A 26665-nucleotide genomic window follows, 5' to 3' on the forward strand; every position below is an offset into this window, starting at 1 on the left:
CAACGTACAGAAAGACTATAAATTCTTGAAGAAGAAAAGATCAAAAGACACAGATTTCTTAATACATCCTTAATATGTTAGTAGGCAGTTTTTGTTTTTTAACTGGCACTAACTCTAAGCCGAGGCTAATGGACTCTTGGGGTGGGGGTGGCATGGCGAATATCAGAACTACTCCTGTTAGGTGCTGAGAGATAGAATCTTTTAAAATACATCTCTCTGAAAGCTCTGAAATATATACCCTGCACCCCAGGGTGATGATACTGAGAATGATAAGCAACATTTCCTAGGAGAGTCATTTAAGCATGCATGAGTGCAAGCAGAAAAAAGTGTAAGAGGGGGGAAGACCTCAGTGTACATTTATTAAAAAGCAAGATAGATCCATGTGACTCATGCACAACTGTTCTCAGAGGTTGCAAATAAGAGAAAGAACAATAGAGAGAATTGTCAAAGATATTCATTTTTCAAATTGTCTTTGTCAGGGTTCCACATAATATTCTTTTTAATATCACAGATTACATTGGGTCATATGCAAGGACATTGTCAAGCCATGAAGTGAGTCCAACTCTAATCTCATTTAACTGGGGGCTTACAGAGGTTGGAGAATCCTCGATGGTCCTGAGTTGTCAAGCAGTGGAGCAAGTCCTCTGCCTCTGGTGGCCTGGAGAAGCCTGTGTGTTTTGACACCACTGAGGCCCAGAAAGCTTCTTTAGTCTGTAAATGGGCAGGTATATGCACATTGGATTAAAACTCTGGTGTGTTTGCTCCTATAATATGTGAAGTGCCCTTTGGGTGGAATGAAATAGAGACAGAGAGGAAATAACATAAAGAAAAGGTAGAAAGCAAAAAGTGGAAAAGAGCAGAATCTAAAATTAAAATCTAAACTATCAGGAAAGGAACAGAAGCTTAAGCACCAGCTTGCTCAACAAATCTCACATATTAAGTCCCTGAGGAACCTGTTGAAATGTGAAAGAAGTCGTTTTTGTTAAATCAGGGGAAGATCTGTGTTAAAAATTCAGTGGGCACTAAACTCCTACTTTTGGGAGGGAGAGGCAAAGGAAAGTACATTTAATTTCTAGAAAGATTTACACAAATTTAGTCACGTTGGCCACTTCTTTGGGTTGATAATGGAAGATGTATCTTTGAAGGTTCTGTCCCTAATCATTTTACATTGATATTTGGGAGGACAAAGTCACAAAAGCTGATTGCATCACTTTATAAACAACTTCTGGGCTAGACTGAACATGGGGATGAATCTGGAGGGCTTTGTCTTGTGTTGTTAAATTTTCTATCAAAGTTGACAAGTCCCTCTTATGTTGCTGAAATAAATCCATAAAACATGTAAAACAGACCAGCTAGAAAACATATTTCCCCGGGAAATTCAATCTTGGGGACATCCCCAAGCCCTTGTAGGTTAAAAATAATGTTCAAGTCCTCTAACCCCAGTCCCTCAGGACCCTGGGAATCATATCCGACACTAGAGGTCCCTCTCAAGCAGAGGTGAGTTTTGCAGAGTGTTGTTTTGCTGAAGATGAGTCAAGATCACTTGGGCACCTTAATGATTCTGTGTCAGGGGACAGAAAGGGGAGGCTTTATATTTTCTTAGAAGGAAGACCAGTATAAAGCCATTCTTTTCAAGATCCAACTGTGCTCAGGGTACAGTGTTCGATCCTGGACACAATATTTTGAAAGATAAGCTGAGGGATTAAGGGCCCTTCAAAATTGAGTAGTAGAAACTGTGAAAGGACGAGGAACTTCTTTAAACCAAGGATGGGGAGAAGTGGAAGCAAAGTAGTTAAAACCAATATAAGCTGAATTCTGCCACGCACCCTGTCGGCAACCTTCCTAGGCATATGAGTGTACCTTATTTAGGTCATTTTTTAAACCTTCTATGTGGTAAACATTATGGAACATCCTGATATTTAAAGCTCTGACCTAGCTGCTCCCTTTAGAAACTGGCTATTTTGGGATTAGGAAGGGACAAACATGCAAGTTAATTCCGTTTACAACATACAAAGCAAAGAACATGTACAAATTAAGTAATTGGGGCCTGGTAGTGTCTAAGGTTTCATCTGATGGTAAAAGCTATCAACAAAATATTGATAGTTTTCACAAACAAACAACCTTGATAAGAACTAGGGGGAGGAGGAATACAATCTGTGACTTATACTTAAATTTAACTAGATGGGAGTAAACTATAAAATAATTCATAAACTCTTCTGCCAACATCATAATATATTAGCTTAGGCACTGTGATGCTTGTGATGATTTTCTGAGTTTTCACGATTCCCCATCTGTGCCAGACTATACTGGAAATTTATCGGAACATGACCTACGTCAAGCATGGAGTCAGTTGTGAGACATCAATGCCTATTCAACATACCCAAACTCCATGCCAGACTTCTGGCAAAGTGACTCTCAGGCTGTTTCCTTCCAGATGTCTCAGAATATAGCTATGTTTGTTTATGCAAATTAAAGATGCCTCCTCCTTTGGCAAAGACATCTTTTAACCCATTTATTCTATTTGTGCATATAAGAAACATATATATGTCTTTTTCGATGAGACCAGGCATTCTTTTTTTTTTTCGAAATAAAATGTAAAAAGATACAAGATGAATATGTGTTGTAAACGGATAGCTCTTTTATAATTTGCTTTACATTGACAGAATGGTGTATATTTAAGGTTTACAATTTGGTGTTTAGTTCTGTTTATACATTGTGACGTGATCACCACAATCTAATTAACATATCTATCATCACACATAATTACCATGTGTGTGTATGTGTGTGCGTGGATGGGGCAGAACTTCCCTCTTAGCAAATTTCAAGTATACAGTGTAGTATTTTAAAATATTGTCCCTATGCTATATACTACAACTGCAGAACTTATTCATCTTCCATAACTGAAACTATGTACCCTTGTGATGAACATCTCCCCATTTCCCTCCACCACTTAGCCCCTGGCAACCATCATTTTACTCTCTGCTTCTATGAGTTTAACTATCTTAGATTCTTTTTATAAGCAAAATCATCCAATATTTGTCTTTCTGCACCCAGGTTATTTCACTTAGAATGATGTCCTCCAGGTTCATCCATGTTGTTGCAAAAGACAGGATTTCCTTTTTTAAACTTGAATAATATTCCATCATATGTTTGTGCCACATTTAAAAATCCATCCATCTGTTGATGTGCTGACTTTGGCAGCATATATCATTCCTTTATAAGTTATCAATTGACTGATGTTGAATATAGAGAAATCTCATAAGTCTAAATGATAATTTGAAAGCCAGAACATGATTTAGCAATTAATTGGGCCTCTGTGCAACATATACTAGGAATCGGCAAATAGATGTTATGGTTGTTTTGATGATGCTATTGCGTGGGTCCAAGAGGTGCCTATATCCTATTACATCAATCACAATTTCTTCTGTTGATTTCCTGAGGCAGCAGCTAAATAAATGAAAGTCAGTAGAAGAAAGAGAACCAAAATATCATCCCAAGTACTGGTATTTTAGGAAGAAGCCTAATTTGGAATGCAAGGTTTAAAATTTAAAACTAAGTTGGATCTTTCCCTCCTCCCTCCCTCCCTCCCTCCCTCCCTCCCTTCATCCCTCCCTCCATCCCTCCCTTCCTTCCTTCTTTCCTTTTTAGACAGGGTCGCACTTTGTTACCCATGCTGGAGTGCAAGGTGGATCTTTTCTATTTCATTCCATTTGTCATACCTCTAAGACTAGGCTAACAAATTTGAGACTAACACACCACTCAGACATACCATCCAAGAAGACTCCCATTAGTTCTACCAACTGCTAATTGTCCAAACTTTGTTCTCACTTTTATAGTTAGAGAGCCCACATTTCTGTGTTCAGATCGTGGCCACCATCATAAAACCATATTTTGCACCCATTCCTTTCTGTCTATATGTAACCATGTACTAAGGGGATATAAGTAGACATGCCTTGTACAGTTTCTGAAACTTTACCGAGGAGATGACGGAACATACCCATTGCTCCCTATTCCCTCTCTTCTGCCTCCATCATGCTAAATAACATGAAGGTATGATTGCAGGAGTTCAAACTACCATCTTGGACCAAGAGGCCACACCTAGGGATGTCAAACAACAAACTGGAAGAGCTTAAATTCCTGAGGACAATGTGGAACAGAGTCACCATACAAGCCATGGACTGCGTGTTTCTTGAATTTGGTGTCTGAAAAAAATAAACATATATATTTTTATAACTTACTCTTAGAGTCTTTATTACTCACTCATATCATTGACCTATTCCTAACTGACATATTCACCCAAACCCATCTAATCAAAGCAATAACAAAAAGTGTCACAAACCCAAGGAGTGCCCTAACTCAGAGGACCAATTTTTCCTTTTGATATGGAAGAACAGAGGAGAAAGAATTAAGTCTTTGCCTGTTAAAGCACTGTGGCCCTCTCTTACAGTAATTATGGCTTAATCTTACTGGAAACTCCCTCTCTGCTGAAATATTGGTCACCCCAAGGGTCTGCAGAGCAGAACCTAGCATAATAAGAGCTTGCTGAAGTGTCTTTCCCCTGCAGCACATGCTTACAATTTGAGTTTGGTTCAGGAAGCTACTCTCCCATTTCTCCTAAGATCCCCTGTCTGTATAAGGTGAATGGGACTTATATCTGCTTTGCTGTCTGTAGAAAACTCTAGAAAAAGTGACAAATGGTAATTTCTATATGGAATCTTTAACGTTAAGGCATATGGGATAAAGATTCTGGTGAAGGATCAGTGATGTTCTTCATAATATATGATGATAAAATTTGTCTTTGGAGCACGGAAATTGCTACAATGAGTTAAGCCATGGTTAATATATCCTAAAATTTGACTTCCAATTTCCACCCATACTTGTGAAAGAAGGTCTCCAGGTCTTTTCTGATATAATCCTATAGGTAGGCTAGGGGTTCCCTCTTAGGATGCTTTCAGGACATTTTTATTTATGAACATTTTCCATGAAGTTGAATGTCATTATTGTTGCTCTAAATTCGCTTGGCCTATTTCTTTCTCCTTCCCTAGCTTCCAACTTTCCTTCCTTCCTTCCTTCCTTCCTTCCTTCCTTCCTTCCTTCCTTCCTTCCGTTTTTTATTCCTTTTTAATTTTTATTTTTCATGTCTTTCTTTCTATATTCCTCTCTTCAATTACTTCCCTCTTTTATCTTTCTTCCTTTATTGCTTTTTGTCTTCCTTTTATTTTTTTTTAATTAATTTTTTTTTTTTTTGAGACAGAGTCTCGCTCTGTCACCCAGGCTGGAGTGCAGTGGCACAATCTCGGCTCACTGCAAGCTCCGCCTCCCGGGTTCACGCTATTCTCCTGCCTCAGCCTCTCCGAGTAGCTGGGACTACAGGCGCCCGCCACCACGCCCGGCTAATTTTTTTGTATTTTTAGTAGAGACGGGGTTTCACCGTGGTCTCGATCTCCTGACCTCGTGATCCGCCCGCCTTGGCCTCCCAAAGTGCTGGGATTCCTTTTATTTTTTATCTCTTCCTTTTCTTCACTCCTTCCTTCCTTTCTGCCTTTCATTTCCCCTTTTCTCTCCTTCTCTTCTTTTTTCCCCTATTTGTTTTCTTCCTTCCTTCTCTTCTTTCCGGTCTGATTTTTCCTGTTTACTTCTTTCATTGCTCCCTCCCTCCATCCCTCCCTCCCACTTTCCTGCTCTTCCTTCCTTCTTTTTCATTTCCTTTCTTGTTTTTCTTTCATCCTAACATTTCTTTTTTCATTCTTCCTTTTCTTTAATCCTTTTTATCCTACTTTCAGTACTTTTGTTTCCTCTTTTTTCCTTCACATGTTCTCTTCTTTTTATTCCCTTTGTATTTTTCTTTTTTACTTTTTGCCTTTAAGCCATTTTTTCTTTTTCTTTCTCCCCCTACATTCTTTTCCACTTTTCTTCTTGTCTCTTTTTGTTTATTCCATAAAGCATTTACTAAGCATGTGTTGGCAATATTTGGGTGATAAATGTTATATAAAACACAGTTGCTTCTTTAAGAAGACTCTAACATAAACACTTTAATCTGAAACAATAATGTCTACACTAATGTATGTATAAAATGTTACAGAACAAAAATAAGGAAAAACTTATGACTAGTTGGAATGGAGCTAAGTGACATCATAGCTTTGATGCATATGACTTCAAGTATTAGTCTTCAACATGAGCGTTTGTCAGATGGCAAATGAAATGGAATCACAAAGGCAAGCAGTTATGCTAAAGCAAGGTGTATTTGGGGAACTCCAAAAATTTTAGTATGAAAGGAATGCAAATAGTAAAATAAAAAAGGCAAATTGAGATCAGGTGTGAAGGGTCATGTATACTATGATAAGAAAACTAAACTTTATTCTGTTGGGATTTAACAGAATAGGAGTGATTTTTAAAAGTGCATATTTTTACGATGTTGCTTTGGAAGCCATGAAGAGGTTAAAGTTAAGAGACTAGGACAAGGGTATCATTAGGAGACCACGGCAATAACCAAGAGTAGAGACGCCCTCAGATAAAGATCAACACACTTTTTTTTTCTATAAAGGGCCAGATAATATTTTGTCTGCCTTTACTCAATCTTACTTTTGTAGCTCCAACCATATACAACTGTATACAGGAATGACAGTATACAGTCATTTACACATACATACATAATACAAAATACATACATTTATGTACATATAACTAAATTTTAGTAAAACTGGATTTATGATCACTGAAATTAAAATATGAAATCATTTCCATGTTTTATGAAATATTATTCTTTCAGTATTTTTCTATCATTTAAAATGTAAAAAATGGTTTTAGCTCATGGGTTGTATAAAAATAGTTGGCAGGTCCATTTGTCCTGGAAGCTAAAATTTGTTAACTCCTGGTCTAAAAGGTTTCCACCCAACTATCCGGAGTAGGAATAAAGAGTGTAGGAGAGTTTCTAGGTTGATTTTGAAAGGTAGACTTGGCAGGATTTAGTGACTATTTGGATGAAGTTTATGAGAAAGGGTGTCTAAGATGCTTTCAAATTCCACCTTCAGTAACTAGTAGTTGATACAGGTTAAGCATCGTTAAGTCCAAAAATCCGGAATCGAAAATGCTCCAAAATTCAAAACTTTTTGAGTGTGGACATGATGTTCAAAAGGAATGCTCACTGAAGCATTTTGGATTTTGAATGTTCTGATTTGGGATGATCAACCAGTAAGTGTATATAATACAAATGTTATAAATTTTTTTAAAAAATTTAAAATCTTAAACATTTCTGGTGAGGGATAATCAATGTGCAATCGTAAATAAGATACTGGTAAAGGAGATGAATGCCAACTTATACAACATGAAGGGAACAAACTGAGATTTAGCTATGTGTATCTTTATTTTTACAGTCTTAGATATTTATATTTATTTTATTGATTTAAAATAAGCTGCACATATTTAGAACGCACAATCCGATGAGTTTTGACATGTGCATACACCCATGACACCATCACTACAAGCAAGATAATGAACATATCCAAACATCAAAAAGTTTCCTCTTGTCTGTTTCTTAATCCTCCCTCCTACCACTTACTACTCCCACTCCTATCCAGTTACACAGACAACTACTGATACATTTTGTACCTTCTGGAATTTTATATAAATGAATCCATCAAATATGTATGTTTGTCTACTTTCTTTTGTTCCATATAATTATTTTGAGATCCATTCTTGTTATTGTGTCTATAAATAGTTGATTACTTTTTGTTAGTGAGTAGTATTCTATGGAAGGTGCACAGCACAAATTGTTTACTTATTCACCTGCTAATGGGCATTTGAATTATTTCCAGTTGTGGCTATTGAAAAAATATGGCTGGTGGCTGAGCATGATGGCTCACAACTGAAGTCCCAGTGCTTTCGGAGGCCCAGGCAGGAGGATTGCTTGAGACAAGAAGTTTGAGACTAGCCTGAGATCAGCAGAGCAAGACCTTGTTTCTACAAAAAATAAAGCAATTACCTGAGTGTGGCGGCATGCACTTGTAGTTCTAGCTACTTATGAGAGGCTGAGGTGGGAGAATCACTTAAGCCTAGGAGTTCAAAACTGCAGTGAGCTAGGACTGTGCCACTGTACTCCAGGTTGGGCCACAGACCAAGAACCTGTCCATAAAAATGTGTGTGTGTGTGTGTGTGTGTGTGTGTAGAGAAGTAATTGTGTGGACTTATGCTTTATTTTCTTTTAGGAACAGAAAAGTTTTATACCATTTAACATCCGCTACCAGCAGTGTATGAAAATTCCAGTAATAATATGACAATACTTGGCACTGTCTTTGTTGTTGCTTTTTTGTTTTTGTTTTTCAATATTATGCATTCTAGTGGGTGTTTAATGTTATCTAATTGTGATTGTAATTCATATTCCCCTAAATATGACAATTTTGAGTTTTTTGTGCCTCATCCAAATAGAAGGATCCAGTAGTTAATTGGGAATTGAGGTTAACTTCAAGAGAAAAGTTGCATCTGGAGATAGAGATTTTCTGTCCATTAACAGACAATCACATTTAATTCTGGATTTTGAAAATTTGTTGAAAATGGCTAACATTCAATATCCAAACTTATTTGATATTTATGAATTTTTGATATTGTAAAATGATTTTTCTCCTTTAGAAAATGTCACTACTGGCTGGTCTCATGCCTGTAATCCCAGCACTTTGGGAGGCCAAGGCTGGTGGATAATCCGAGGTCAGGAGTTCGAGACCAGTTTGGACAACATGGTGAAACCCCATCTCTACTAAAATGCAAAAATTAGCCAGTCATGGTAGTGCATGTCTGTAATCCCAGCTACTTGGGAGGTTGAGGCAGGAGAATCTCTTGAACCTGGGAGGCAAAGGTTGCAGTGAGCCAAGATTGTGCCACTGCACTCTGGCCTGGGCAACAGAGCGAGACTCTTGTCTCAAAAAAGAAAAGAAAAGAAAAAAAGAAAAGAAAATGTCACTAAGTGTTACTAATCATTTAGTAATCATTTTTGCACATTTCATTTCATTATTTCCCTTTTATTCTTTGCAGCAGAGGCTATGATCATTGATTTGAGAGATGTCAGTCTTATTCTGAGTCTTGGAATATTTAATACTAGTCAGAGTCAGTAGGAAAGCTATTGTTTTGCGTTATTACATTTAGATTTTAGTACAAAAATTATTGACCTATCCTTAGGAGAAAAGCACAGAGGAGATATTATGTTGTATTAAACATATTTTCTTCATATGAACACAACATTTAAGGTTCTGGAACACAAGAATAGCCAAAAGTAAGAAGAACAGATTTTCTTTGGTCTTGATGCACAAATGGCTAGAAAAGAACAAATGTTACTTTTCTAGAAATAATGTCTCATTGTCAGTGGTCCTTATCATAAGTATGTGGAAAAGTGAAGTTAAATGAGTGAAAGGTAAATAAAATTATATTATTAATGGGCCTCTCTCTGTTAGCAGAGAGGGTTGAAAACTACCATAAAATCTTGAAATCATTTTGTTGGTTAGATCTAGTCATTCAGTGCTATATTACCAGAATTTTGTACACACTCTTTACTTTGTTCTCTTAATTCACAGTTGAACACATAGTTGCTGGCATTAGCCCAGCAAATAATTGATTGGGCCTAAAACAACCTTTAAAAATCCTTAATGATTTTCATTCCTGTCTGGATTTATTAAGTTTGGGATTTATTATTACAGTGTAAAGGTATGATAATATGCAATTTCTTTCAAGACCCTAGTATCAGAGATACGAAGTACTGATGTAAAATTTCAGAACAAAATGAAAATACAAACTTTTGGAAATGTAGACCACAGCCAGTTTAATGGCTTGTAAACTTCTCACACCTGTCAAGGTTTTAACTATGTCTTAGATTGGAGACTGAATGAAGTTCAGTTTTACTTTCTTTAAATTTTAAAAGAATTTCAAATTTATAGAAAATTTGCGAGTATAGTAGAAAACCTTATTTTGTATTTTCAATTTAAGAAGAAATATTTTACACATTCATGAGGTACATAGGGATATTTCCATACACACAATATGTGATGAGCAGATTGGGGTAATTAGTATATCCATCATTACAAACATTTATCAATTATTTGTGTCGGGAGCATTCAATATTCTCATTCCAGCTTTTTACAACTATACAATATATTAACTTGTTAAAGGATACAAAATTATAGCTAGCTGGACGAATAAGTTCTAGTGTTCTATACCAGAGGTCCCCAAGCTTTTTGGTGCCAGGGGCCGGTTTCCTGGAAGACAATTTTTCCACAGACTGTGGGGTGGGAGTGGGATGGTTTTGGGATGATTCAACCCCATTATGTTTATTGTGCACTCTACTACTATTATTATTACATTGTAATATATAATGAAATAATTATACAACTTCTGAGAATGTAGAATCAGTAGGATCCCTGAGCTTGTTTTTTCAGCAACTAGTCGGTCCCATCTCTGGGTAATGGGAGACAGTGACAAATCATCAGGCATTAGCTTCTCATAAGGAGAGTGCAACCTAGATCCATCGCGTGCATGGTTCACAGTAGGGTTTGCTCTCCTATGAGAATCTAATATTGCTCCTGACCTGCCATGAGGTGGAGCTCAGGTGGTAATGCAAGCGACAAGGAGCACCTGTAAATATGGATGAAGCTTCACTCACTTGCTGGTCGCTCACCTCCTGCTGTACAGTTGGGTTCCACATTGGCCATGGACCCATACCAGGCTGTGACCCAGGGTTTGGGGATATCTGTTTTATACCCCTGTAGGATGACTAAAATATTATAATTAACAAAGAACGATTTACCTGAACTATTTCCAAATGAGTTGCCACACTGATGCTCCATGATCCCTGAATATGGAAGTACTTATTTCCTAAAACAAAGAAATTCTGCTCCATGGAAAAGCATAGCAATTAGAATCAGAATATTAGCATTGGTACAATGCTACTCTCTAATACTCAGACTTCATTCAGCTTTTACCACTTGTCCTAGTAATGTCCTTTATAGCAAGAGGATCCAGTTCAGAATCACATATTGTATTTATTTTTCATGTCTCTTTAGTCTATTTGTGTTTGAAATAATTCCTTACTCTTGCTAGGACTTTTGTGATCTGAACACTTTTGAAGTATATGGAACAGTTATATTGTAAAATGTCCTCTATTAGGGTATATCTGGGGCTCTCATTGTTAGATACAGGTTATGCATCATTGGCAGAAGTATAACAAGAATCGTGCTGTGTTTTCCCTGCATCCAATCAGGTAGCAACACACTTTCTACTTCTATCATTAATTGTGGTATTCACATTGTCCAGCTGAAGTGTTTTCCCACTTTCTCCACTATGAAGATATTATTTTCCCTTTGCAATTTAGTGATATTTTAGGGGAATTTATTTGAAGCTATATTAACAGCCATTTTCACAGAAAACATTTTACTGATTATTTATATCATGTAAACTCATGGATACCTATTTTATTTAAGAGGTTGTGACCCCTTACTATCACTTACTTGGATGCTCAAATTATTCCAGATGTCCCAGTGGAAGTTCACTCAAGTTGGCTTCTCCATCTTTTTGATATGCCTCAATCATTCTTTGATCACATCTTTACTTTCTGGCAGATGTGCCAGGTTTCTTCTGTACTTCATCTGCCTTAGACCTGGAATCAGTCATTTCTACAAAAAGCCCTGGTTCCTCTACTTGAAGAATAGTAGTTAGATGCCAAGAGATTGGTACTAGGTGTTCTCAACATCATTGCATTATCACTTTTATCAGGCCCTCTGAGTGGACAGAGCTGGGGAATTCACATAAACACACAATTTACACACAGAGACACAGATACATGTATGTTTATATATGTATATATCTCTACACCTACATACAAGCCTATATAAAACCATTATATATAAAACCATTATGTATATACATATAAAAGTATATATATGAATATGTATTTATATAAATAGGTGTATTGATGGTGGATAGATCTCTATCAATTTGTACTATTACTTTCAAGTCTAATAATTAGGATCTGTACAAGTTTTCCCCATTTCTATAATTTTAATTACTTCCTCAACAATAAAAATCTTGGTTCCCATTAACCTTATTATATTTCTTTATGTTGTATTTGATGTTGTATTTATTTGACCACACTTTGCATCACCATCTCCACATTCACCATTTAAAGGCCCTCCTCATTCACTTAGATTCCAGCAAGTTGTGCTATGCTAGGTGCTGCATAGATGTCCTCCTCATACTGTGTGGACTCTGAAACTCCATGCCAGCTGCCACCCCCAAGTGGGCACCCTTCTCATGCTGCTCCGGATTTGATTCCATACAGCAGGAGTTTCTCCTGTTTGAATGCCAGTCTCACTCTACTTGGGCCCCCAAACCTTGTGCTGGGATGCCTTCATAGATGAGTAACCTTCTTGCCTTATCTAAGCTGCAACACCTCACAATCAGCTTTCCTGCCATGTGCATGCCTTTGTCACTCCGTTAAGGCTCTGAAACCCCATACTAGCCCCTTTTGCCAATGAATGGTCACTCTGGTAGTCCCAATTAATGGTTTAAGGTTGAATTACTCAGAAAGGAAATGAACAGGAAGAGATAAACTAAGAGAAAATGGATGAAGAAGAAAAAACTAATGAAGAAAGAAAATTTCTGGAGAGAGAAGTGCCAAGTCCCCAACCCTAGCCTGCAAAGATAAGAATAAAGAATACAGGTGAAACCACGTCTCTATTAAAAATACAAAAAAAATAGCTGGGCGAGGTGGCAGGCGCCTGTAGTCCCAGCTACGCAGGAGGCTGAGGCAGGAGAATAGCATGAACCCTGGGGTGGGGAGCCTGCAGTGAGCCAAGATCATGCCACTGCACTCTAGCTTGGACGACAGCGAGACTCCGTCTCAAAAAAAAAAAAAAAAAAAAAAAGAATAAAGAATACAGTGTTAAGAACGTATTGGACAGCAGAGTGAGGGGAGTGCCCCATCAGGGATGGCAGACTGGGATGGAGTCCAGAGTCTATGCAATGTGAGCATAGCCACCCAGAGAGCCCCACATAGAGGAACGTAAGGGTTGAGATGAGCTGGCAGAAGAGACATGGAAGGAATTTGGGCTGGGCCTGCAATCTCCAGGGTTATGGGGAGAAGCGTTGAATGGCACTTCCCATGGCTCATATGGGGCCACATGACTGAGAGAACTGGTTTGCAGGTTCTGTGATATCCCATCAAACGGAGTTATGAAGAGGGGCAATGAAAACTTCCTTATAGAGAATCTAAATATACCAGGTTTTAGATGTTTGAGAAAAAATAATTGACCACAAGGAAAAGAGATACAACCCATTGTGTCAGGGGCAGCTCAGAAGATAGATTCCCTAATAATGGGAAAAGCAAGAGGAAAAAAAAAAGAGAGAAAATACTCTACAGGAAAATGCATCATTTTAATCATCTTCCAGGCACAGGGAATATAAAGCCAGTTTATACCAGGACAATCAAGTAGCAATGTTCCTATATTTCTTGTATCTATTCCTTGCCTGTCTCCAACCCTCCAGAATAGAGGAGTGAGAAATACTTTCCAGAGAGTTATGAGAAGATGAACAAGAATAGAAGAAAAGCCAAACACAGTCTCTTCTGATGACAGGCTGGTCCCCGGCTGTAGCCTAAGCTAGAGGAGGATGTTCACTAAAGTCCTGATTTCTGCATGAGGCTGGACCTTTCGAAATTGGAAGCGAGGCTGCATTTGCCTTGGAAAGTGACAGTAGGACTCTGTATTACTGAAGAGTTACCAGAAATATGTTCATGGGACGTGTAGGAGTCTTCATCCAAGGACAAAATAAGAACTATCCCTACAGAGAGAGAGAGAGAGAGAGAGAGAGAAAGGAATAGTGAATTTGTAACTTCTTTGAAAGCCTCTTGCTGTTTAGTGGAGCTGATCACACTCATATCAGCTCTAGAGTCAGGGGGTCTGGATTCAAATTCTGTCTCTGCTGCTTACAGCTCTCTGACCCTAAGCAAATCATTAACCTTCCCAGGCAGCAGTCCCCTCATTTGGATAAAATTTAAAGTAAGTATTAAAATAAGTAATCCATGTAAACAGTTTACCACAGTGCCTGTCAGCAAGTTAGCACTCAATAATATTAGTACTCATGTTCATTATTATATGTTGCCACTGGCAACTAATTTTATAAAAATGTAACAAACTTAATAACATGTAATTTCACAACATTGTTCTATAAACAAAATTAACATCTTTTAAAAATAGATAATATACCACTGGGTTGCTAAAAATATTTATTTGTGACTTGATGTAAGACTCTAAACAAATCGTATACAGTTATTGCAGAGTGTCATTAGCCAAAGGACAAGTATGTGTTGGTTGTAAAAAAGAGCTTGCTATACAGAAGTGAAAAGAAGCTTTTAGGCATATCTTTACAATTACGTTTTATTCCCCTATATTAAAGTCTTATATATTATGAATAACTTTGAACATGTTGACAATAAACAACAATTACTTTAATATTTCTCTGTGGTTCAAAATGTCTGGACTGAGGATAAAAATTCTTCAAATTCAAGATCACACTAAGTTTTGAAATTAATCTCTACCAAAGTAGAAAACAGGTAATATGTTCTACTCTGAAGGAAGTATATTTTTCATAAAATTAGGATAATTGTATGAAATTCTTCCCTGTATTATTTCTCCTTAATACTATTTTTATTTGATACTTTCAAAAAGATATTTTTAAAATGAAGATTATCGGCATTATTTATTGCAAGGGTGTATAGTTTGAGCTTTTGGTTTTAATAATTTTGAATGTGCTATGCTTCTCTGGACTAGAGAAATTACTCGACTGGGTAAATAAATGGATGTGTAGATTCAGATGAACTTGGATTTGAAGTTTTCTCTGACACTCACCAGCTCCTTGACCTTAAAAACTCAAATTTCACAGCTTTGTCTTTGAACCAATTCTAATCTGGGCAGAATAAATTTATGGAGTTTTACTACAACACTTTGAAAGTCATCATTCCATCCTTCTTCATGATTATTGGGCTTAACCTTGAATTCCAGTTCTACTTTTCCTTATGCTCATCTTTATTTTTCAATTCCATTATTTTAGAGTTATCTCCATTCATTCATACATCTATTCACTTATCTGTCCATCTAACCATCCACCTCATTTTTCAAACATTGAGTGACATTGTGTGCTAGACACTGCTAATTCCAGGGATGTTGAAAAGGGAGACACAGCCTGGTGAGAAAGATCACATAAAAGTTGTTTGCAAGAGGTTATCAGGCCACAGAAAAGAGGCACTGAGTCAGTTTGGCTGAAGCTCTGAGAAGCTTCTTGGACAATGAATGGAGATGGGCAGGGCAGGAGTGGGAGATGAGCAAAGATGTGGCAGGGAGAGAAAATAGTGTAAGAAAGGACAAAGATAAAGTGGCAAATAGTACATTACAACTTGGACCCTGGCTTGTGTCCAGACAACTCACCTGCAATGTTGGTCTTTTTAGGTCTTGGGCCCTTCCTTGTCTAATAGAGCTTACGTGTCTATCCTGGTGATAGACACGTAAGGGAAACCCACCAGATTGCCCACCATGTTGCCCCCCTGGCCTCTTGGAGGTGCCCTTGTGCTCTACCAGACCTTGCAGATGGGATCAATAGCACATCCTGTTCTGGAAGCATCTCCTTATGGTCAGGGGCACAAATTATCTCAGATATTGATATTTTCTTGTTTACTTCAGAAGGCCAAAATTTATTATCTGGCATGATCCAAAGTCTGGCTGTAGTATTTGTTAGCATATTTTATAAAACTTAAAACTATGCTTCAGATATCAAGTTCTGGAGATTGTTAGTGTTACTTTATTGGCCATAATAATTTGCATGGACTGGGTAATATCTTTTGCAGAGACCCACGGAACAAGAGAGAAGACCGGAGGAAAATGTAATTGCTATTCAAGTAAATTCCAAGTGAAGTTAAAAGGGAAGTAGAAATATCCGATTAGAGGCAGGGAGAAATAAGAAGCTAAAACGTGCACATCCTTGAGCTTTTATCCCTCTAGTCAAACTTTCATCAACTGTCTCTAGTATAATAATCTTCTCTTTGTAAACTCCTTGAGGCCCAAATGATACTTGGCTCATCATTACCATATCCTTAGCACTTAACACTAAAATGAAAATATCTGTGGATCTTTCTGATATCTAACATTCATCAGCATAGCATAGGTTAAAATATATCCTTTCATGGCAACCCTGTGATGTACATTGCAGTTTATAATGTCTTTCCTTCTCTCTGCAGCAGTAACAATTTGTATCTTCAGAAATTCTACCTAAACATTGCTGCTTCTCGATGCCTTTCCTTAGTAACACTCCTCAGCTTTGACAATCTCTATCTTAGGTCTTCAGTACTTAGTATAATAGCAGTAAATACATACTATGTTTGTATTATATTTTATAATATAAAATTACAAACTAAAGTTTATAAACCATTCTCCTGTCAGATAACATATATCAATCCTATGTTTTTGCGTAGGAGGTTAATATCGTGTGCTTTAAAACTGAGGAAACTGAGGCTTAGGGGAAACAGTAGTTTGCCAGCAAGTTCAAATTAGATTATGAATTAGGCACTTGTTTCTAGAACATAAATCTCTGGACTCCCAGTCCAGTTCTCTGTAAAATGTTTCTCGTATTTCTGTATTTGTATTAACAGGGTTTAAAAAAAAATGGAAGGAAATGCCTTTCCCCAATTTCTAGTGTGTGCCATGTAGCTTTACATATACTGTGTTGGGACATATGCTGGCATGCCGAATACATTGGCACCATCATAAAAATTGTGTAACTAATGCAAAAGTCTAAATCTATAGTAACCAACAGGGAAAATAAAACCCAGCGCTTTTAGACATGACTTTCCCCAACTTTTTTCTTATTTTCTGTTACAAAATACAGACAACAGCATACTTTCCTATCAGTGTGGAGACTGAGATGCTCTTACATAATTCAATCTAACCGCAGGGTCTTCCAAGGGGAAAATAAACGCCTCCACTGAGGCTTCACTAGTCTACATCGCATGCACAAGCATGAAGGATTTCTTTGCTGTCAAACTTTCAGTTGGGAGCAAAATCCCCCTGCTGAGAGCCCTGTTGCTCACTGCAACACTAAAGATATGATTTGGCACATGAGTCTTAGGCATCTCTGAGGTGGTAACTCTCCTTCCATGTGCCTAAAGTTTATGCATGCACAAGAGATGGGATTCTTGACTATAGGTTGGTAACAGATGTGGCGAATCTGGAGAGCTGAACACCTGCAGTGCAACCAAAGATAAAATCATGGCCCTGCCACCAGCGGACCATGTGTTTGCAATTGTGTTTCTGGAAGAGGAAATATGTCTCATTGAACCATGAAGAAAACAAATGAGAGAGAAGAAAAAGATATTGTCTTGATATCCTTATTAAATTAATAAAATGATGCTGTATTGCTATGTTTTTAAGTTATAAAGCAGAGCTCACAAAGAAGGGGCTTACAAGTTCACTGTAGCCCCATAATTAAGAATTTGAAAGATACACAATAACAGAAGATAAGGTATGAAATGTGCCACAGTATCAGTGTAACTATAAATACTACACGAGTCCTAAGGGGAAGTGTCTCCAGGTGCTAAGGTTGGAAGTGGAATAGAAAGATCTAGTGAAAAAGAGAGATAAGTTACAGATGAAATTTAAAGAAAGTTTGGGATTTTAAACGATGATAGGATAAGCAAATTTGGGCACAATGAGCCAACTAGTAAAATTGGGTGGGAAGCAATAGGCATTTGGACTAAATGCTTACAGGCCACATAAAGCCTATCATAAAGAGAGTGGAGTATGTTCTGCAGGCAACAAAGAGTCATCAAAGTTTGTGGAAAACAGTATGAGAAGTAAGAAGCTAGGCTTTGTGAAGGTCAACTTTAGAGTGGACAGTTTGAAAAAAGGAGAAGAAATTAAGTCAGGGATATTTCTAGGAAATTATCAAATCATCCAGATACAAAACAGTGAGTGCTTCGACATAGCTTACAGTACTGGAGAGGGGTAGAGGAATGCAAATGTCAATAGGAAGGCAGTAATTACAGATTCTATAGGGCATTGCCTTTAACTGACAGCGTCTGTGATTTGATGTAAGCCTGCTAATGTCAAAATCATAAAGTGGGAAAAAGTTTATCTTCAGAGCTTTCCACTTTTCTTTCTGGTTCATTCACTCAATAAATGTTCATTGAGTGCCTATTTTGTGTGCCAATCCCACTGTCAATTTTTGGTGCTGCAATGGTTCTCTTCAACAAGCTTTAGAAAATGTACTCATTTTCTTTCACCAGGTTCTTCACCAACACTGCCTCCTACATGCTAGGTAAGAAATTAATGCACAGGTTTTAATTTGATAAAGAATTACTACTCCCAGGTAAAGTCCTTCCAATTCTGTTTTGAGTACATTCCATAAGGCCCATACAAAGAGGTGATAAGGATAGATTCATTCCTTGCATCCACTTGGCAAAGTAAGAGAGGAAGATGCTTCTATTCTCTTTCTCTATTTATGCATGGGCACATGCTACAGGCAAAGGCTTCTGATCACCCCGCTATAAATGTTCCAGAACAGCCATGTTACTGACAAGTTGTAACAGCTTTCACTGCCTGCCTGCTTCTTGATTTTGTGTGGCTCCTTTGTACAGCTCTGTAAATAATGCAAAGTACCCTAGCACTGTACAGTCCAGGTTATCACATAGTCCACAATATTTGTGTGACTCAAAGATGAGAAGGCACAATGCATTGTCACTCTGTATTCTTTGAAGATTGTTCACGTTGATTCAAATTTATTATGAAAATTCTAGGCAAGCAATAACTCAGAGAAAAGAAATTTGCTTCTACAAAGGAAAGACCCAACTGAACTGATAGGAGAGATACTCGATGCACACAATACTGGGGACAGACTCCGGAGTGGGAGAGATGACTGATAAGCCAAGGTCTCATTCTTGATGATGTCTACATGACATTCTGTGCCTCATGCTGCTGGAAGGACAGCAGCACTCCAGCCACTCCATCACAGACAGCAGCTAATTAAGGATGCCTCTCCACTTCAGCATGTGCCTTACTGTGTCCTCTGGTAAGCAGAGCTTGTTCTATTTCTCAAAGTAAAAGCCCTAAATAATCCTTTCGGTTTTGTAGGGTTTTCACGGGTCCAGAACCCCTCTAGTGTATCCTCTCTAAAATCCCCAGACAAGCGGAATGGATTTTTGAGTAGGGGGAGACCTCCAAGCAAACAAACCAGAGAGCGTGACTTCAGATGACTCATCTTCCAGAATGCTTGGGGTCAAGCTAAAGCTCTGAAAGGGGCATTTATGGACAATTGGAGGAAGAGAACTCTTGGAATATTATGGCAGTAATAAATAATTCATAATGCAAAGGCCCAAATAAAATAGAAATTATTATTTTTTAAATCCAGCTTTTGCTTCAGTTTTTAGTTCTGTGAGCATATAGAATAGTGCTAGCAGAACAATAAAAGAAACCAAAAGCAAGAATGAGCAAGGGAAAGAGAGAGAGAGAGAGGAGGACCAAGAAGTCTGTATAACAAATAATTTACTAGAAGAAATGCTGTTCTTGCATTAGCACATTGAGGTGCTCCCTTCTGTTCCATGAGATATCTGTATAGAAAAGGTACTGACTAGGTGCTCTACCTCTGCCTAACATATTTCAGTCTCAAACGAAAGTTGTGTTCAAAAGATAGTAAACAGCTCAACTGAACACAACTTGTTCCTTTTTGTGTGCACTGAACATACCTGCATTTCTACTCCTCAATACATCATGGTCTTTGTGCCACAGAAACTGCCTAAGAATTTTCCTCTGCCCAGGGATGGCAGATAAAATAGAGGACAACCCTCTAAATTTGAATTTGAAATAAACAATGAATTTTTAAAGTATAACTATGTCTAACACAATATTCAAATTTGATTGGCCATCCTGTATTTTCAATTAAACTTTGTATTTTGAGATCATTTTAGAAATATATGAATGTGTTCGAAATAACACAGTGATATCCCATGTGCCTTCTGCTCAGTTTCCTCCAATGGCAATAATTTGCAAAACTATAGTACAATATCACAAGCAAGATATTGTCAATATATTAAAGATAGAGAACATTCTCATCACAACAAGGATCCCTTAGGTTGTCCTTTTAAATCTATACCTATATTTCTCCCATCTACTCACTACTAATTCTTGGCAACAAATCATGTTCTCCATTTTTATAATTTTGTCATTTCTAGAATGTTATATAAATGGAATCATATAGCATGTAACTTTTTGTAATTGGCTTTTTTATACAGTATAATCCTCTGGATATTCATCCAGGTTGTTGTGTGTATGAATAGCTCATTCCTTTACATTTTGGAATGCATTTTATAATATGGACGTATCACGGCTGTTTAACCATTCATCCCTGAAGGACCTCTAGGTTGTGTCTTGTTTTGGGCCATTACAAATAAAGTTGCTATAAACAATTTTGTATGGGTTTTTATAAATAGAAGTCTGAATTTCTCTGAGATAAATGTCCAGGAGTGCAATTGCAATTTCTGGATCTCATAGTAGTTGCTTGTCTTTTTTTTTTTTTAAGAAACTGCCCAGTGGATTTTCAGAGTGGCAGTACCATTCTACTTTTCCACCAAGTTTGCATGAGTAAACAAGAATCTCTGTGTACTCTCCAGCATTTGGCATTGTCACTATTATTTTTTACTTTTGCAATTCTGACAGGTGTGAAGTAATATTTCACAGTGGTTTTAATTTGCATGACTCTAAGAACAAATGATGTCAAATTTCTTTTCATGAACTTCTTTGTTTTCATATCCTCTTTGATGAAATATCTCTTTGTATAATTTGCTTATTTTCTGATCAGATTGTTATTGACTGTTGAGTTTTGAAAGTTCTTTATATAGTCTAGATAGTAGCTTGTGTCAGTCCTTTCACATCTATAAGGGGATACCTGAGACTGGGTAATTTACAATGAAAAGAATTTAATTTTGGCTCACACTTCTGCAGGCTGTACAGGAAGCATGTTGCTGTCGTCTGCTTCTGGTGAGGCCCTCAGGTAGCTTACAATCATGACAGAGAGTGAAAGGGAAGGCAGTACATCACCTGGTGAGAGAAAGATGCCAGGTTCTTTTGAACAACCAACTCTTCCATGAACTCACAGAGTGAGAATTTACTCATTACCAGGGGGAGGGACCAAGCCATTCACGAAGGATCTGCCCTCATGACCTAAACACCTCCTACCAGGCCCCATGTCCAACATTAGGAATCATATTTCAACATGAGATTTGGAGGGGACAAATATCCAAACCATATCATTCTGCCCCTGGCCACCCAAATCTCATGACTTTCTCATATTGCAAAATATAATCATGCCTTCCCAATAGTCTCCGAGAGGCTTAACTCATTCTAGCATCAGCTCAAAAGTCCCAAGACCCAAGTCCGAGTCTCATCTGGAGATGAGTTATTTCTCCCGATGAGCCTGTGAGACCAAAAACAAGTGATTTACTTCCCAGATATAATAGTAGTATAGGCATTGAGTAAACATTCCTATTCTGAAAGGGAGAAACTGGCCAAAAGTAATGGACAACAGGCCGAGTACAAGACTGAAGCCCAGCAGGACGGATACTAAACCTTAAAGCTCCACAACAATCCTTCACTCTGTGTCCCATATCCTGGGCTCTCTGGTGCAAGTGGTGGGCATCCGAGGCCTTGGGCAGCTCCTCCTTTGTGACTTTTCCAGGATGAGGTTGCAAGCTGCTGGTGTCTCTATCATTCTAGAGTTTGGAGAGAAGTGGCCCCCTTCCCACTGCTTCACTAGGCAGTACCCTGGTGGAGACTCTGTGGGTGGGTGGGGCTCCAACCCCACATTTCCCCCTCATTACTTCACTAGTAGATTTTGGTTATAAGGGATCTCCCCCACACTAGGCTTTTGCCAGGGCACCCAGGTTTTCCAATACATCCTCTGAAATCTTTGTAGAAGCTGCTAAGTTTCCTTCACTCTTGCATTATGCATTCCTGCAGGCTTAACACTACATGGTAGCTATAAAGGCTTAAGGCTTGTTCTCTTCAAAGTGGCAGACAGAGCTGTGTCTGGAGCACTTTGAGCTATGGCTGGAGCTGGAACAACCAGAATACTGGAAGCAGTGTCCTGAGGCTGTGCTGGGAAGCAGAGACCTGGGCCTGGTCCCCAAAACCATTCTTTCTTCCTAGGCCTCTGGCACTGTGATAAGAGGGGCTGCCTCAGAGATTTCTCAAATGTCTTCCAGGCCTTTTCCCCATTGTCGTATCTTTTAGCACTTGGCTTTCTTTTAGTCATACAAAGCTCTTTAGCAAGGGGTTGCTTTTCAGTCTTCCTGTATTCCTCTCCTGAAATGCTTTTTTCTTCTTTATCACATGACCAGGTTGCAGCTTTACAAATTTTTGTGCTCTGCCTCCCTTTTAAATATAAGTTCCAACTTTAAGTTTTTCTTTTTTTTTGCTCCCTCAACTGAGTGTAGGCTGTTAGAAGCTGCCTTATCAACTCTTGAACACCTTGCTGCTTAGAAATATTTTCTGCCAGATACCCTAAGTCATTACTCCTAAGTTCAGCCTTCTGCAATGTCCTAGGAAATAAACATAATGTAGCCACGTTCTTTGCTAGAGCATAACAAGTGTGACTTTTCCTCCAGTTCTCAATAAATTCATCATTTCTATCTGAAACCTCATCAGCCTGTTCTTCACTGTCTATATGTCTATTAGCATTGCATCACAATTATTTAACCAGTCTCTAAGAAGCTTAAAACCTTCCCTCATCTTCCTGTCTTCTTCTGAGCCCAGCAAACTCTTCCAACCTCTGCTAATAATTACTCAATTTCACACTTGCTTCCATATCTTCAGGTATCTTTATAGCAATGCACGACTCCTTAGTACCAATTTTTTTATGTTGGTCCATTTGCATTGCTACAGACGAAGACCTAAGAATGGGTAATTTATGATGAAAATAGACTTATTTTGGCTTATAGTTCTTCAGGATGTACAGAAACTGTAGTGCTAGCACCTGCTTCTGAGGAGGGCATCAGGAAGCTTACAATCATGATGGAAGCTGAAAGAGGAGCTATCACATCACATGGTGAGAGAGAATAAAAGATATGCCAGGCTTTTTTTAAACAACCAGCTCTAATGTGAACTCACAGGATAAGAACTCATTCATTACCATGGGAAGTACACCAAGCCATTCATGGTGTATTCACCAGACCCCACCTCTAACATTGGGAATCACATTTCAACATGAGATTTGTAGGGGATAGATAGCCATACCATACCATAGCCCTTTTTCAGATATTTAGTTTGCAAACATTTTCTCTCGTTCTATAGCTTTTCTTTTCATGCTCTTAACAGAGCAAATATATATATATTTGATTTTGATGACATGCATTTGATCAATTTTTACTTTGATGGTTCATGCTTTTGGTGTCACATCTGAAAATACTCTTTCTTGCTCTGTATACTGAAGATTTTGTTTTATTCTTTTCCTACAGGTTTTATAGCTCTACAATTTACATTTCAGTTTATGATTCATTTTAAGTTAATTTTTGTTTAATGTGTGACACCTGTATCAAGGTTTACCTTTTTAGTTGTTGTTTTCCCTGTGTGTATACCCATATCTCTATTTGTTGAAAAGGCTATCATTTCCTCGTTTAATTGCTTTGATATATATGTATGTATATATGTGGGTCTATTTTGGGTGCTCTGTTTATTCCATTGACGTATGTACTTAGCCTTCCACCAACATTACCCAGTTTTAATTACTGTAGCTATTAATTACTGAAATTCAGTAGTCTGATTCTCCCGAATTTACTTTTTCAAAGTCATTATAGCTATTCTAGTTACTTTGCATTTCCATGTAAATTTTAGAACAAACTTGTCTGTATCTACAAAGAATCTTTCCAGCATTTTGATTAAAATTTTGTAAAAACTATATATCAATTTAAGAAGAATTAAATTCTTTACTGTGTTTAGCCTTCCAGTTTATGAATATAGACTGTCTATCCATTTATTTAAATTTTTGATTTGTTTCATCAACATTGTACAGTTTTCAGGATACAAATCCTGTGCTCATTTTATTCGATTTATACCCATGTATTCCATTTTTTTCCAAAGGATCAAAAAAGGCATTAAATTTTTAATTTTGGTATCCACATATTTATTACTGGTATATAGAAGCAAAATTGATTTTGCTGTTTATCTTGTATCCTGCAACCTTGTTGAACTTATTTAATAGTTCTAGGATGATTTTCTTTTCTTTTTATTTATATTTTATTGTAGAACTCTTGATGTTTTCTACAGAAAATCACATCATCTGCAAATAGGGACAATTTTATTTCCTTATTTCCTATCTTTTATGCATTCATATATGTTGTGTTTGCTTTATTTCACTGCCTAAAATGTATAGCACTGTGGTTGAATAAGAATAGTGAGAAGTAACATCCTTGCCTTGTTGCTGATCTTAAGGGGGAAGCATTCACTGAATACTTAAAGCATTCACCTTTAAGTATAATGTTGACTTTATGTGTTTTGTAAATGCTCTTCATTATGCTGTGCAAATTTTCTTCCATTATTAGCTTTTCTGTGATTTTTTATCATGAATGTATGCCAAATTTTGGCAAATGTTTTTAATGCATCAATTAATATGACCATGAATATTTCTTCTTTAGCCTGTCAATGTGGTGAAATACATTTATTGATTTTTGAACACTGAACCAGCATTGTATACATAGAATAAACCCCTCTTGCTCATGATGGATAATTATTTGTATATATTGATGAATTCAATTTGCTGATATTTTGTTGAGAATTTCTATATTAATGTTCATTAGAGATATATGTCTGTGATTTCCCTTCCCTATAATAGTTTTATATGGTTTTTGTATGAGCATACTAAAGGTCTTATAGAATAAGTTAAAAGAGAGATAGTATCTGGGAGATACAGTACAGAGCTGATACCATTTTATCCTTAAAAATGCGGTTAAATTCTCTATCAAATAGTGATACCATGTGTGGGTCATGGTATTTCTTTGGGAGGAGTTTTAAAATTATGAAGCCAGTTTCTTTCATAGATACGAGATTATTCAAATTATCTATTTCATATTGTGTAAGTTGAGGTAGTTGTGTTTTTCAAAGAAGAAGTCTATTTGTTTAAGTTGTCAAATGTATGTGTGTAAAGATGTTTGTAGCTTTTCTTTATTAACTTTTTGAGGTAAGTAATGTCTGTAATGATACATAATTTCACTCATGATAATGGAAATCTGAGTCTTTTTTTGTTCTTTGTCAGTCTTGCTGGAGGTCTGTCAATTTTACAGATGGCTTTTCAAAGAAGAAAGCCTTGTATTGATTTTCTTTATTGTATTCAATTTTATGTCTTCTCTTATCATTACTATTTTTTATTTTGTTTGCTTTGTGTTCATTTTGTTACACTTATTCAGGATTTTTGGGATGATAACATAAACATTTATTTGGTAATTTTTTTCTTTCATGTTGCATGCATTTAGTGATACAAATTGTCTTACCAGGACTACATTAGCTGTTTCCCATAAATTTCGTTTTGATATTTTTATTTTCAATATATTTTATGTTTTTTTATTTATCTTGAAACTTCTTTGATTGATGGGTTATTTAGTTTTCATTTGTTTGGAATTTTTTCAGTTATCTTTCTCATTGATTTCTACTTTGTGGTCGGAGAACCACATTTCAATTCTTTTAAATTTGTTGAGATTTATTTTATGACCCAGGATATTGTCTGTCTGGGTATATATTCCATGTCCACTTGAAAAGAATGTTCATGCCAGGCGCGGTGGCTCACGCCTATAATCCCAGCACTTTGGGAGGCCCAGGTGGGTGGATCATGAGATCAGGAGATTGAGACTACCCTGGCTAACACAGTGAAACCCCGTCTCTACAACAAGATACGAAAAAAAATTAGCCAGGCGTGGTTGCAGGCACCTGTAGTCCCAGCTACTTGGGAGGCTGAGACAGGAGAATCGAACTGCTTGAACCCAGGAGGCGGAGGTTGCAGTGAGCCGAGATCGTGCCACTGCACTCCGGCCTGGGTGACAGAGCAAGACTCCTTCTCAAAATAATAATAATAATAATAATAATAATAATAATAAAAACGATGTTCAGTGTGCTGTTGTTGAATGTTCTATAAATATTGAACAGTTACTGTGGTTGATAGCATTGTTGAGTTGTTTTGCATCCTTGATCATTTTTGTCTAGTTTTTTTTATCAGTTGTTAAAAAGGGATGCTGAAATCTCCAAATATAATTTTTGATTGTTATATGTCTTCCTTCAATTCTTTCCATTTTTGTTTCACATATTTGGAAGCTATAGTTTGGTGAATAAAATTTAAAATGTCTATATATTGCTGGTGGATTGAATTTTTATTATTATATAAAGTTCATTTGTCTCTGGATTTTTTTTGTTCTAAAATCTATTGGATATGAAAATATTCAGTCTTGCTTTTCTTTGAACAAATTTTTCATGATGCATCTTTGTCTACCACTTTACTTGCAACTTGCCTGTATAATCATATTGGAAGTGATTTTTATGTAGACAGCATATAATTGGGCCATATTTTTAAACTTACTCTGCCAATCTCTATCTTTAATTGGCATATTTAC

Source organism: Symphalangus syndactylus, chromosome 1, assembly GCF_028878055.3.
Source record: "Symphalangus syndactylus isolate Jambi chromosome 1, NHGRI_mSymSyn1-v2.1_pri, whole genome shotgun sequence".
Lineage (NCBI taxonomy): Eukaryota > Metazoa > Chordata > Mammalia > Primates > Hylobatidae > Symphalangus > Symphalangus syndactylus.